At 50.2% G+C, this 15,659-nt stretch overlaps 1 protein-coding gene across 8 annotated transcripts in view; it reads right to left on the bottom strand.

Annotated features, from left to right (window-relative positions):
- Prdm16 (PR/SET domain 16) overlaps window positions 1-15,659 on the bottom strand; it is a 320,716-nt gene that overhangs the window by 161,106 nt on the left and 143,951 nt on the right. The gene's annotated exons all lie outside the window — the stretch shown is intronic.

Here is a 15,659-nt window from a genome sequence, read left to right as displayed (position 1 = left end):
CTTCCCCCAAGAAGTCAGTGAGTCTCTCTCTCTCTCTCTCTCTCTCTCTCTCTCTGTGTGTGTGTGTGTGTGTGTGTGTGTGTGTGTGTGTGTGTGTGATAAAATATCCTGACCAAAAGCAACACGCAACACTCAAAAGAAAAGGGTTAACCTGGTCTACAATTCTAAGTTACAATCAACTGTTTTTGGAAAAGTCAAGGCCGGAACTCATACAGACAGTTACACCACATCCACAGTCAAGAGCAAAGTGAATATACATGCCCTTTATCATTTGCTTAGTGTCCCTATTCTAACAGAGGCCCTCCATTTGCTAGGGACTAAAAACACCCCCAAGAGGTGTTTTTTACAGGTCTCCCTGTAAATGCTGCAGTTGGTTCTTTAGAGCTCCTCTTTCAGATATTGCCTTGTTCTGCTGAGACTCATGGCCCATTTGAGGGCTGACACATTTTTGTTTGTTTGGTTTTGGTTTTTTGAAACAGGGTTTCTCTGTATTGTTTTGGAGGCTGCCCTGGAACTCGCTCTGTAAACCAGACTGGCCTCGAACTCACAGAGATATGCCCGCCTCTGCCTCCAGAGTTCTGGGATTAAAAGCGTGGGTCACCAACGACCGGCTGAGGGCTGACACATCTTAAGACAGATCACCTGTGGTTGCAACCGGCAGGGAGCTCAGATCCTGAAAGGGACAGCAGACTTTGAGCTCTACCAGAAAACCCACAGACCATACGTTAAAATGGCTCTGTTCCAGTCTGCCCAGCCCTAAAGGGTGAGCAGGCTGCAGGCATGGCCCTGTCCTCCTGGGGATTCCAGTTTGACTTGGGAGGCAGAGCTGGGAGGGGGGGAGTCACGAGTTCCACGTCTGTTCTAGGAGACTGCAGATATGCTGGAGAAGGAATGGGCTTCTGAAGTCTGAGATGGCAGCTTGTCACCTGCTGCTATTATCATGGCTTGACCTAGGAAGGAAGATGGCTCTTTGAGGTATATGGGGCACTTTTCGACTGTGGTGCTGGACACTCTGAAGGTGCCTGGTGCACCACAGTAGCACTACCTCACACACACATCTGGCCGCAGAAGAGGGGGAGCACCATCCTCGGATCCTTCTGTCTCAGAGCCTCTCATTCAGCTTTCCCTGGTTTCGGTCTGCACAGCTGTGGCATTTTAACCTTACATCTCCCCTCAGAAAACCACCAACCCCTTCTAATACCTCAGTGACCAGACACAATGTGCTAAAGCTAAACAAACCGACCAATGAGTGGTAGAAATTGGATTTTCCTTTCTGGATTGGAAGTCCAGTTCATAGACTCATGTTCATAAGCTATAACACCATTTCCAAAAGAACAGGAACCAAGACGGAAAATCATACTTGGAAAATAAAAGGAGGAGTGATGTCAAGCCCAAGGGTTTTCTTTCCTTCCCCTTCACACCACCCTGAGGTGTCCATGTGTGCCCGCACAGACCGGCAAGGGAGTGTGGTACACTGAGCAGGCTCTGCCTGGCTCAGCTGTAATAACAAGAGGCCATATTCTAAATGCTGGGAATTCTAACCTATTGGGAATTTTATGTTTCTCTTAATAAATACTGAAAGTGTGGTTTGGAAAGTGGCTCTAAGTGAAAAGTGAGAGCCAGGCAGGGCTAAGTGAACGCCACGCACAACTCATGCCAGCCCCCGGAGGGGACTCCACCAGTGACGCACTTTGCCCAGCTTGGCTGGATTCTGTCACGTGACCAGCCATAGAGGCCAGACAGAGCTGAGCCGTGGACAGCTGTGCTTCTGCCCCCCCCCCCCAGTTTTCTTCTCACACAAAGCTGGCCCAGGGAGGGTGGAGGGGATCCCGAGGGAATGAGACTGACCACCAAACCCTAGAAAGGCCTTCTTTCCCAGTGACGTCTACAGTCATGTGCTGGAGGCAGAGGGCCTCTTCCGGACACATGGACAGTCTATCCAAATCTGTAGCCTGGATGCTGTTTCCAGTGTGGATAGAACCACAGGCTACCCACAGGAAGATAAAAGGCCGGTCCTGTGGGTCATTGGCTCTCTTGGCTTTTAATGGTCTGGCTTCAGTCAGGAGGCAACTGGTGTTTTCACTTTCCCCAGCAAAGTAATGCTTGCATTACACAGAGAAGACTTGACACAGCCAGGGAGTGAGGAGTCATCAGGAAGATGCTCCATGTAGAAACCAACTGTGTTCTATAGGCTCAACAAAGAACAGATACTGCCCCAATGTTTAAAAAAAAAGTGCATGCCTCCAAACTCCATTAGTTTAGTGAATGGGGATTCCCATGCTGAAACCCAGCACTGAGAAATCCTGAGCTGCTTGACCTAGCTGGGTGCTCTACCTGGTTACCTTATCATTATTAGGATCCTTTCCTAGGGTCCCAGGCTTCAGCCCCCCCCCCCCGAGAGAGAGAAAGAGAAAGAGAGAGAGAGAGAGAGAGAGAGAGAGAGAGAGAGAGAGAGAGTTGCAAAGTCCCTGAGTATGTGCTATGTGTGCTGAACCTGTCAACAGACAGGTCACAGGAGAGACCATGTGATGTTTTAGGACCAGTCTAAGGAGCTTGCTTGGTGGCATTCCACAGTCACCTTGTACTAACACACTAACGTCAACACAGTGCTAGACACTGGAGAGAAGGCTAGGGCACAGGGGAGGGGGGTACGAAGTGTTACTGGCCACTCTCCTGCTGCAAGAGAGAGAAGCTGTCCTGGATCCACTGGAAAAGGCACCCACCCCAGTCCTGGGGAATCTCTGGGTAAGGGGGTAGTTCCTGTCACAGCTAAGCCCCCTTATGAGAAAGCTGCAAATGGCATCACTAGTAAATGTGGGGCCCAGGCCAGAACTGTGCCTTTGCATGGCTACCTGCTCTGTTCTCTGTGTGCTCAGTCAAGCTTCAGGTGCCTGCAAGGGCACCAGCAGCCAACAGAGGTCCTTAGGAAGGGCTTTTCACTGTTCACACTGCACACACTCACTATTCTGGAGTATGTGTCTTATGTGGCTGCCTCCGAGGAAATGTTTAAAAAAAAAGAGATTCCTTCCTCCTAACAGAAAAAGGGCTGGCATCTTCCAGCTAATTCAAGCCAGTCTAAGCCTTCTCCTGACCTGTCTGTCATCCTTCAACTCAGTGGAAGGGAAACTGTGTTCCATAGACCTGTGGATGAGTGTGGTCTCAAGGATGGCCCTCATCAGAAGCTAAAAAGGAGCCAGGTGGTGTAAGAGCCCAGTTAACCCATCTGCTATGTCATTATGGGCTCTTTCATCCCCAGAAGAGTTAGCACAGCCGTGATGATGGCTACTACCTACCCTGGAGTTTGCTATCGGATGGGGACGCACAGGGGGACACCAACAACCTTGTCTACAACTCTTCAAGAGCTACCAAGTGAGAGGGACAGAGCCCTGTGCTTTATAGGTCATGGGGCCTGGCCAGCTTTGAGGACAGGAGCTAGGGCTCTGTCCTTGGCCCTCTTCACACATACTCTGAGCAGATGCTCGCTGGGGTGCTGGGCATGCGAGCTTGCACTGAGACAAACTGTGAGCTGCCAAGGACCAGGAAAGTGCTTCCTTAGTCACTAGTGCTGGAGGACAGAGCATCACACCCTCAGAGGAAGCTGGCACCTCATGAGTTTCCAGAGCCCTCCTGCAAGGGGAAGGCTTGAGTCGGGTTCTGATTTTTAATAGCAGCCTTGCCAGGTAGAAATATCTTTAATGAGGCCCTCCTCACCCGCTGCTGACCTTGGGTGGAGAAACCGCCTGACACACTCCGGAGCCTCTCAGCCTTGGCTTCCTTGCTGGCTGGTCTGCCATTTACTGAAAACCGTCTTTATGTTGCTAGCTCAGCCTCAGCACACGCACTACTGGCTTGTCTACTGCTGGCAGTGGCTGCCCCAGGCTCTCTACTTTTCCCCCGCGCCCCGGCAGAAGTATTAGGTGTGTTTTGATTGAACATTTTAGCCAAAAAAGTGAGGTTTGACCTCCGGCATTTAGCTTCTCTCTCGAGTACCGGTGCCAGGATTTAGCTAAGTGGGGTTGCTCATAACATCTTTTTTTTTTGACTCTTAAAATAAATACCCTCTGTTCTCCAAGAGGTCGGTGAAGAATAGACACACACATACAGACATCTCATAGGCTCACAGCTCCAAAACTCTGGCATGTCCCCCCAAGGGGGCCGACTTTTTGTTTGGTGTCACAAATGGATCCCAGAAGGCGTCTATCCCTTCAAAGAATCTGGGAGCAGATCTATGGGAGGAAGCCAACATGAGCCCCAACATAAGGCCACTCTAAAGCCAGAGCAGCCAGACTGGGGAGCACAGTCTTGACTTGCTCTGGGCTGTCCTATGGTCTTTGTACGTAGCCCATGTCTCTCTAGCCCATATTTCTCTCTTAGAATCTGTGTTTGAAGTAGTTTCTCTGGATCTGAGTATTTGTGTGTGAGCCTAGAACCTTCAGGTAGTTGATTCTCGGATTTCTTTGGGTAAGGAGAGAAAAGGGCAGAGTGTCTGTGATGTTATCAAAGGAGTGATGGTAGGGACTCCCTAGGCATCTTATCCTGGCTGTTGGCCTTGCTTGCTAACTGGAAGGGGCTGTGGGCCCAGGGGTTCAATGTTGTTTTAGGGACAATCTGAGCAGATGGCACATGATGGTGGTGTTTGACACACATCCCCACCCTGTCATCTGTGGCATTGATCTCATGAGGGTCGGCCCTCACAGCAGAGTTTTCTACTTATAAGTTCAGAGTTGAAGAATGAGATTGCATGGGGCTACCCTGATGAGAACCCAGCTAGCCTTAACTCTTTCTGGGATGCTGGAACACGGGAAGACATGCATTTTGAGGCTCATGCATACTGCTAGTAGAATCCCTCCTTGTCCTGGAACTTACTAATTCCTCCAGATTGTCTGGTCAGTGAGCTCTAGGTATCCTCCTCCCCACAGTGGGGATTAGACGTACGTACCACAATGTATGGATGTTTTTGTTGTTAGATGGGTTCTGGGAGGTAGAACTCAAGCCCTTGTATCTACCCAACAAGTACTTTCCTGGATGAAGTAAAGAAAAATGTTCACCCTCCATTTTCTTCCCATACCAACATCTTCAGTCATGACATCTTTCTTGCCTGGTATAGATGCCACTCAAGCTCTCCATCAAGCCTGACTGACGATATCAGCAGTTGGTCATCTTCTGGCTTTTCTGGGACATAACTCCTTCATGTAAGAGCCCCAGAGGCAGCTGATCTAGGCTTTATCACCAGAAAGATGAACAGGGGGAATTGAAAACATAGAAGGACAGGCAACAAAATGGCGACAGGCAGGGAACATTGGAGTGTGGATCTTTATCCCTGTGTTGTTCGGGCTCTGCAGGGACAGAGTAGGCAGGACAGACACCTTTGAAGAAAACAGCATGTGTCCCACACCTGAGATCCGCCCGGATCTCCCCAGGAGAAGGACACTCCCCAAAGCTGGAGCGTTGGCCAGAGCTGAGCTGGGACACATCCCATTGGCAGTTCTAGTGGGAACCCTGAGATGTTCTGAGTCTCCAGGCCAGTCCTGGCTTCAAGAGCAAAGGATTCGGCCGTGTTGACACAAACTCCTGTGCTCTCAGCTAGGAAAGTGGGGTCATATTTATTTATTTATTGACTTTGGAAAAAATCAGCTTGGCCGTGTTTGAGCTATAGAAATGATTTTTTTTAAAGAGCGGTGGACACTGTTTTTAGCTTTTATGCCTAAACAGATACTTCTCAGTTCCTTCGAGCGAGAGCTGTCTGATGAATGGAAGCTCTCTCTTCCCTCCTAAGAAAAATATTTACACAGTCTAGTAGAGCAGCAAAGGGCTACAGGCAGCAGAGGACCATTCTAGAGCCCATCCCTGAAATGCAGAGAAGTCTCCACGCCGGTCTGCCGTCTGTGCTCAGCCAGTCCTCCTCACCTCAGGGGCATTTCCTAACTCCCCTGCTAGGGTTTCTTCTGAGAAACCAGTCCCAGGGGAAGGCTGACATCACCCCACCTTCTAGAGTCATCCTATTCGGCCAGCATAGGATGTGTGAGAAGAGGCACTGATTTTTCTCAGAAGTCTCCTGTGAAACCCAGTCCCCATGGAGGGTGTGGTAAAACCTATATCCCATGCCCTTTATGACTTGAATGGGGTGTGCCCATCCCTCTTCATGGCCTGATGGGGCCAGTGGGATTCAGTCCTGTGCCCAAACGTCTCCCCTCAGGCACGGGCCTGCCCTGTGCTGCCAGGCCAGCACAGTGGTGCAGACCCAGAACTTGGGCACAGACCGGCTGCTGTAAGATGATCCAAGAACCAAGAACGCTCTGTTTACTGGCAGTTCTGGATCTGTGATCGCACTGTGGGGACACCTTGTCCAGTAGAGGCTGCCTAGTGCTTGTGGCTGTCTATTATGGAGTGATCAGATCTACAGGTTATGGGGTCTCTGTCTGTCTTAGGTCATCTTACCTCATCATCTGCAGGCAGTCATGGAGTACCTTTGTCTACACTACCTCACAGAAAGTGACTTGGAGCTACTCCACGGTGCACTGAATAGTGGCTCCTTCACACACCAAGACCAATAGTTAACATGACCATTCACAGGGAGGAGTAGTGAACCTGGGCTTTTCCTGACACAAAGACCATGAGGTAGGGGAGGGGAGGGAAGGGGCAGGGTTGGCATAGGGATCCTGAGGTGGGGTAGGGTAGGCAGGGATGGGATGTAGCAAAGAACCAGCAAAGGCAGAGGGGCTGAAGAGCCCCCCTCCCACACAGACAGAGATGCTGCCTTGCTGGAAGGCCTGGACCCTGGGATGGGGAGCTGGATTTTACTAAGAACCTGGGCATCTGGCACCCCAGGGCTCTGCAGCACCTGACACCCTGCCTCTGAGGCTATGACAACAGCAGGTATAGCGGTTTTTCTTTGACTTTAACTGTCTCCTGTTTGAAGCTCTACTATGCCATGGCAGAATGACGGTTGGGCCTGGGCTGACCACCTACTGAGGGCGGTATCTGCATTTCTCACCCCTACAGTTGTCCTTTTGAGGAGAGGGGCATGGATTGGTCCAATGTAGTGCTTCCTAAGCCTCACTCAATACCTTTATATAGAGTTATTCCAATTAGGAGTTTGGCTTTTCCCTGAGGAGAGGCAACCCTCCAAGACTGTGACCTCTTTCCCCTCATGCAAGGCAGCATTCCTGCTTAGTTTCACTCCATAGGTGAAACTGGCCAGCTTAGGGGTCCCTCAGCACAACAGGCTCTGGAGATCCTTGCACTATGTACTCCCAGAGGACTGATGAGGGCTGGGAGGTCCCACTGTCTACAGAGGCACTCCTAGCCACCAAAGTCCTGGATAGAAGTTGTAGCCCAAGAAAGGGATGGTGGGAGAGACCTTGTGAGTGTGGCTTAGAGGAAGAAGTCAGCAGCCATGGTAGACTCTGGAGAACACAGACCAGGGACCTCAGCTTCCACAAGACTAATCCATAAATGCCCTGACTTTCCCAAATGACCCTTGACCCTGACCCTTCAACCCTTACTCCTTGTCCTGTATCTCTCTACCAGCCTTACTAGCCCCAGTGAAGGCCAGCAGAGGTTAGACTGTTGTAGCTAGAGTCAGTTACCTCAGAGGGGAAAAGGCAACAGGCAGAGAAGGACCCGCATGCCAGCCATGAGGCCCCAGAGACACTAAAGAGTCACAAGCTAGGTCTGCAGTGCCAGCCACTCCTGGACACTGGTAGGAACCATGGGAACCTATGCCGCCACAACCAGTAGAGACAGGTCCAGCCCTATAGGCACTTGATGGGAGATCCATGGAGCAGAGGCTTAGAGGCTTTAGTGCGTGTGCCAGAGATGAGCAGTGGGGACATTTTCCAGCAGTCACCTGATTGACTGTCTAACAGCCTCGCTGAATGTTCTGTGCACCCAGCATGACTGTGGAGACAAGTGTGTACCTCACGCCCATCCCTACATGCTCCATCTTATACCGCCATGCACCATGACCTCCAAAAGATCATTATGGTTATTATTCTGTGATAGGCACACTTAACCCAAGATCTACCCTCTCCACAAAGAGCTAACCATTCAGACAGAGGGACAAGGTGAACCTGGCAGATGTTACACCGGGTCCAGGATGAACTCAATGATGTACCATAGATAAGAGGAATCTGGAGTACTCAGACTAGACAGGGAACAGAAGGTGACTGTAAATGCTCTTGCAAGTTCCAAGAGACCAATTTGTGGCAAGTAAGGGAGGATCCTTCTGTCTGAAATCTTTCCTGCCTAGAACAGCCTCCCTGCACAATCCATCTATCATCCATCCATCCTCCCATCCGCACACCCACCCATCATCCATCCACCCATCATCCACCCATCCCCTCCCATCCATCCTTCTCTTCCTTTTTCTATTTTCCTTCCCTTCCTTTTCTTTTCATTTCCTTCCCACCTGTCTTCTCTTCCCCCTTCCCCACCGTTCTTTCACTCTTTGATGCCAGGGATGGATGGCACTACATTAAACAAGCTTTCTATGTGCTGTCCTGCACCCCCAACCCCAAGTACAAATGCTGTGTCCACTGCAGACAGGAACCTCCTTTCTTTGCTCAGTCCCTGGCTGCTTGAACCAAGCCTGAACACTATCCATCACAAACCCAGAGGTAACTCTTTCGGCTCATACCCCTAGGACCCTCATTGCCTTTCTCCCACATTACTTCAGAGAGCTCTGGAAATCCTCACACAAGCACACAGCATCACCCAGGGCAGGGGGGGCAGTTACCACAGGCACCACCAGGAACCCACTATGACAGCCCCACAGAGACCCACAGTGGTCCTACAGACATTGTGCCTCATTGTCTCCCGAGGGCATTTTGTTTCCTAGGTGAGGAAAAACAAATCATTGGGCTAACTAATGGCTCCACACAAACATTTATCTTTTATTTTCAACCTTTCTAGTTATAGAAATAACCTTGATATTGATAGAATTATATTAATGCACTTCTACCTGACCCCACTTATCGATGGCTTGTTTGTTAAGGCGATCTTTAATAATCATAAGTGAATAGAAAGCTCATAAATCTTCTGTGCTGGAGACTCTGTCACACAACTGCAACATCCAGAGGCCCCAGGGGCTCAGTCCCTGGAGCTTCAGCTCTTCTGGAGCTATGACATAACTTTCTCATTGGGGTTTGAGACAACCATTTATTTTCTGGAGGTGGGAGTTCGTAAACAAATTTAAATCCCCTTTGAAAGAACGAACAGTGGCAAAAGAGAGAGAGAGAAAAGGCAGCTAAATTGGCAAAGTGTTTGAAGTCCTGAGTTCAGATTCCCAGCACCCACATCAGGCAGCTCACAATGGCCTGTAACTCCAATTCCAGGAATCCAAAGACTTCCAGCCTCCCCAGGCACCTGCGTGCATGTGGTACACAAACTCATGCAGGCATATAAACATACACGTAACTTTTAAAATTGTCTTAAAAAGCTAGATTCACCTGTAGTCCCAATGTTGGAAAGGCAGAGCCAGGAGGATCCCCGGGGTTTGTTGGCCACGCAAATCAGCAAGCTTTAAGGTCCAGTGAGAGACCTTGCTTTAAAAAAAATAATGCAGAGAACAATAGAGGCAGATGCCCAGTGTCAAGCCCTGGCCTCTAAATGTCGGTGCATACACACTACATTTGCAACCACACATTCTTGTGCACACACATGAAGGGGTACACATACACAAAAAGAGAAAAAGTGTGTGTGTGGGGGGCAGTAATACATTCTGGAGGAGGAGGCAGATCAGACCACCACAGATGTTCCTATTATAACCCCCACTCCCAAAATCCAGTCACATTTTCTCCTTATCACGCTCTCACCTGCATTTACCACACTACCTGGTTCTCACAAATCAGTTTGCCTGTGCTCACTTTTGAGTCCCACAGGCTGGCAGCCACAGAGGCCGGCTGCTCCCATTCCCTCCTATAAAAAAGTAGCAAGGAGACTAACAGCTGTGATGGCCCCCCAGTCCCCAGGGGCTACTCCTGGGTCTCACTCCTCACTCTCAGGAAGTATCCTTATGTAGGCCAGGATGCAGAGACTTCAGAGAGAGGTTGGGGCACATGTCCAGTGTCACACAGCCAACTCCACAGGGTGTGCACAGAGCCACTATCTCTTGGCCTCTGTGGAACGGGTTCCCCTTGAAGGAAGCCTCGCCTTCTGTCTCACAAATGATGCTGTTTCCAGTCTGCTGGGAGGGGACAACAGGCAGCAGAGCCCCAGTGTCTGGGTTTGGTCACAGCTGCAGTGCTAACTTGAGACCACTGCGGGAGGGGGCAGAGGGAAGCTGGGAGCCACAGCCAGACAAGACCGCACACTTTCTAATGGGACCCAATTACAGGAACAGCTGTGTGTGGGATTCTGTGCATGGCCGTGAAGCTCCAGCCTCAGGGATCTTGCAGAATCCACAAGACTGTGGCTGTAGCCAGGAGGCCTGGGGCTCAGATCTGCTCTTTGGGGTGGGAGAGGCAGGCTCGTCTCACCCCACTCCAGTTCCCAAGCACACACCTGTGCTCCACTTTGGTGAAAACACTGTGGGATTCTGTAGAACTGCCCAGTCCTGCTGGACTTCAGTAAGTGCACCATGAGGCTGCCTGTCCCCAGACGCTCCCATGACAGTTCTGGTGTTTTCTCTGCCTTTTTCCTGTCTGGAGTCTTCGTAGAGCTGGGAGAGGCTGCAGGGCTGGGAAAGCCACCTGGCTCAAAGTCACTTTGTCCATCCTAAGACCAGTACATGCATGCCCTTGGTGGCCCTGTGACCTCTCTTCTGCCTTTGTGGTATGGGATGACCTAGGCTAGAAGACATGCTGAAGCTGCCAAGGGTAATAAAAAGACACAACTGTAACAATGTTACCAAAGATGGACCTGCCTTAGTGACTGCCAGCGCAAAGAACCCAAAGCCCTGAGGAGGTCAGTCTACACTAGGTAACCCTACCCCAGGGTAGGGAGATGGAGCCATCTTGGCTGTCCCAGCACTGGGCAGGGGACAGCTGCTCTCTGTGGGTCTAATCCAGACTGTGGTCTGTTTGGGTGCAGCCTCTCAGATAAGTGTGGGTTTTACAGTTTTAAAGAGTCACAAAACACAGGATGCGTAGAGGAGGCCGTGTATGGCACACATTTTACAGAAGAAGGGCATGGACCCTGGCCTACACCATCGCAGAGGTTAACGGATCCCTATCATCTAGACTTGACCCAAAAAGTAGGCACAGGCTTCTCAGTGGCTGTGCAGGGATGAGGCAGCTCATAAAGACAAAAGTCCCATGCAGAAAACAACAACAATAACAACAACAAGAGCCAGAGCTCCCAATGCCTTGGGGCTTGCTTGCCTCTAGGAAGGTGGGAAAGGGTCGATCAGGAGCCTTGTCTGGGCTGAGACACCTGATTTGACTGGAAGCTGCTGGGACCTGCCCAACAGGACCTGGAAGACCACAATCCTCAGCTGCGAGGCCCCCTGAGTGAAGATGGGAAATTGGAAGCAGTTTGCAATGGCTCTGCTCCTCCCCCACCATACACTCTCTCTTTCTTGGTTCCCAATAGGGAGAAGAAGCACAAACAAGGGACATTCCAAAGTTTACCTAGAATCACACGACTTTCTGCAATTGGAGGGATGAGATCCCTTCTTCAGGACAGGTCTGGTTGAGACTCTGGCCTAGGTGGCCATGGAACTAGGAGGTGGGACTACTGGTTCTCTACCCTGAAAACAAGTCTCAGGAAAGCCTTAGGTACACCCATGAATCTGGAATGACTTTCAAAGCAACCTCCTTAAGGAAAAATGTCTGCATTATCAGGCTGTTGCACAAGAAGTGTCCCTGTCCCTTCTCAACCCTCTCTAGAGAGACCAATGGGCAAATACAAGTATCCTCCCATGGGTTTCATTCTGTGACAACCTTGTGGGGGTCCAGGGGTCTCAGGCTGCTGCAGAGAGCTAGGACTCCTGCCTCAAGGCATCAGAAACACAGTGAATATAAATCAGACACCCAGGGCATTCATGCCTTGTCCTGGATAGAGTGGGGTTTGGGTTTCACTCTACATCACCTTCCTCTGCTTCCTAATGCGTCTCTCTGGAAGAGCCTGGGAGTGCCAGCATGCTCCACCTGTGCCTGCAGCCTTCCCTTCTCTTCCCAGCTCTGAACAGACAAGCCCCTTCCATCCTTCCTGCCCTGGCTTATCTCCAGCTGCCAGAGTCAAAAGGCACAAGTGGGAAGGAACCATAAGAGCCATATGAGTCACAGTCACTCAGGGGCTGAGTGGGAACCCACTATGTCCAGCCATCTCACCGAGGGGCATGCTGCAGTGGGGCTGCCAGCTAAGGTGACATGATGACCATCGTCTGCAAATAGACCAAGAATGACCCCCATCAGCTCAGGAGGGTAAGCTCAGGGCACCTGTGACATGCCTAACCTCTACATTCTCTGCATTGGCCACACTGCAAACAACATAGCTCTCAGGGACGTGTCAGCCTCTTCTCTGCATGGTTCAGAGCTCTGTCTCTCGTCATCTTTGTGTGCATGGAAGTGACTGTTCCTACAGCCACCTGGGCCAATCTCCTCCCAAGGACACAATGGAAATGATGCATCCAACCCAGAAAGGGCATCTGAACCTGGGAGACCCACTTTCAGGGAAAGAAGTGCTAGGCACAGACAGAGTTTGAGAACTCTGATCCAGGACAACGTGTTTGTTTGGCTTTACTTTATTTGTCCTTCCCCAGGACTGAGAAGATAGCTTGTCTGCCCAACTGTGAATCCTGAGTGAGTCTGGGAGCCAGGGCCAGAGGGGTGACAGCCCAGCATGCTGTGGGCATGGAAGGACACAGAGTCTAATAAAAAGAAATGGCTGATGAGGGACATCCGAGCAAGCACACCCGAAGCCATCAAGGGCCAGACATCTTCCAGCCGGTGGGGCCAGCTGCATCTTCTAAGCTCTGGGGATGGAGGAAGGAGCCAATAAAGACCTTATAGGCTTTGCTTCTGCCTCTCTTGTGACACCCTCTCAGCCTGGCACCTTGCTTCTCCTGGAAGCTGACAGAGGGCCTGCAGCAATGGAGAGCTCACTGGGAGGTAGGCAAAACTCCTTTTTTTTTTTCTTTACAGTCATTTTGTTTGTTTTGGTCTAGGGTGTTAATTATGACGAACTGCTACGAAGATACTCCTGGCCTTGCCATGGGATCATGTCCAGATAAATCATCCTAAGTTGAAAATAACACAAACCAAGAACCGCACTGGCTACGCCTCACCTTCTAAGCTATGCAGCTTAGAGGCATAGCATAGCACACTATGGCATGCCAGCTGTTTCCCTGGTGACTGTACGGTTTCCTGGGGACATCGCTGCCCCAGACTGTAAGAAACGATCATACTGCGTGTGGCTGGCCCAGGAAGAGATAAAGGGGCAGAGCTCAAGAGTTCAGATTCTGCTGAATACAGAGTTTTGTGTCAGCAGAAAGTCGAAAACATTTTTAAGGTAAATCATGGCTTATGAGGAAACTGCTTATGGGCTACCTGGTATTTTCAAGGTCACCTTTGCAGAGTAAAGCAGGAAAGAGTAAAGCTCATGGAGAACAAACAGCCCATGTCCCCTCCTGCTCTTGTTTCTCATACCTAGAACACACTTCCTGTCCTGTGTGACCCTTGAAAGCATTCCCCTTTGTCCTAAAGATCATTCCTGATGGACACACACACTCAGATAAAACAGAAGAAGTTGGAACACAGCATGAAGCCCACATCCCAAGCACATGCAGGAGGGACACGCCCGACAGCTCAGGAGCATTCATGGACTCCAACAGCTTCTTCTTTTCAAGTTATATATCTTTTCATTTTATGTGCAATGGTGTTTTTGCCTGCCTGGATGTCTGTGTGAGGGCGCCCGTGCGCCCTGGAGCAGGAAAGACAGTTGTGAGCTGCCATGTGGGTGCTGGGAATTGAACCCCTGGTCCCTCAGAAGAGCAGCCAGTGATCTTAACCTCTGAGCCTTCTCTCCAGCTCCTTCCTGTCTTATCTTCCTGTATTAACCACACACAGGAAAAACTCCCAAGCTGATGGCCAGTACCTGTCCCTCTAAGAATGTGGGCTCTCCTGGAAGATTCTCGCATCAGGGTTACTGCCTCTTGTTTTTCTAACATCTTATGATGATCTTGAGTCTGAGGCCTAGTAAGGCTATGAAGTGTGAGCCAGGGGCTGGAGACTCTGGTCTTTGCAATTTATCAGCCAGGTCCTTGGGCCCAGAAATCTTTTCAACACCAGCTTCTCTAGAGGAAGGCAGACCCAGCCACGGTGGCTGCCCACACCCCAGTCTGCTCTACCCAGTGCCTCCACTCAGCAGCTCTGTGCCTGAGAGCCACCACCATCTTTTCACCCAATTTTCCAGCTGAGCTGACTGAGACCAATGAGGGTCAAGGAGCTTGCCCAGGGTCATTGAGTAAAACAGCTTAGTCTGTGGCCTTAGGACAAGGATTCAGGACCCTGGCTCCTGTCCCTAATCACCAGCTCTTCCATAAATAATAGGAGTAACAGGGCTCCATTTTGTGTAGGAGAACCAACTCCCCACTCGGCCACCAGGTTTGTGGACAGGCATATGCTTTAAGGCTCCCAGGCCAGAGGCAAGGTGGGGACAGGAGCGGCTGCGGGAGACAGGGGCTTGACATACCAGTTGGCTCTCTGGAAGGCATTAATTTGTAACAGACGTGCAAAGAGCTGGAAAGAGCGCAGGACGTTCCGCACACGCGGAAACAGCTGATTGTTCATCGCTGACAGTTATTAGCCTGTTATTAAATGTATGAATTGCCTCTTTCATACCACACCGCCTATCCTTAAAGAGCTTTATGAACTAACATTAACCAATCCAATTAGCAAAAGACACTGTATTTGTGTAATTAGTAATTTGAGGCTTTGTCTTGGTCTTACAGAGAAAAGGCATTGGCTGTTGATTAGCTCGTAACATCATACAATTAGGAGAAGTGGTCGGAGATTAGCCGAATGTTCTTGTTCCCCGGGGTCCCTGTTAAGGGACCCAGTCTTGCTAAGAAGCACTGGGGGGTTATGTTTGTGGCATTTAAGCGGATCCAATTGCTTCCTCCCTTGTATCCAGGCTCCTCTACGCCGCTGGCATGGCCTTCTGCGTCAGGAAGGGGAAATATTTGTTTTTGTTATAAATTCAGAGGCTGAGTATAGTAAGGAACCTTGTTATTAAATGCTCCAAGCCCAATCCTGCAGAAAATCTCAAAATCCAACTTTGGGTATTGATTGCAAGATTTTTTTTCTAATCAGATGCCAAAAGGAACATTGTGGAGGGAAAGATGTCTCAGGCAACCCCTTGCCAAGTGGCCTTTCTGTTTATGTCTGTCAGTGAGACACGGAGCCGACCACGATGGGCCAGATCTCAGATAAGAGCCCTGCCTGTCTGCTGCTTGAGGGAGATCCTGGGCACGTCTATACAGTAAAGAACCACATAGAGAATGGTGCTGAGACCCAGGTGGTTCACCAGAAAGCCCTGTGATGCAGATGACATTTCCAAGTTCCCCTTGGATGACTCTAAATTTTATTAGTTTATAAAACTACCTCGTGAGTTCCACGAGTCTGAGCAGCTCCCTCAGCACCTCCTGGCAGATGAGAATTCTGAGCAAGAAGGAAGCTGGCTCCGGCTCACAGTTAGCCATGTGAAGTCTTACCTGC

Source organism: Cricetulus griseus, chromosome 2 (genome assembly GCF_003668045.3).
Source record: "Cricetulus griseus strain 17A/GY chromosome 2, alternate assembly CriGri-PICRH-1.0, whole genome shotgun sequence".
In the NCBI taxonomy this organism is placed as follows: Eukaryota; Metazoa; Chordata; class Mammalia; order Rodentia; family Cricetidae; genus Cricetulus; species Cricetulus griseus.
Note: the sequence above shows the minus strand (reverse complement) of the source record. Positions and strands in the feature narration are given on the sequence as shown.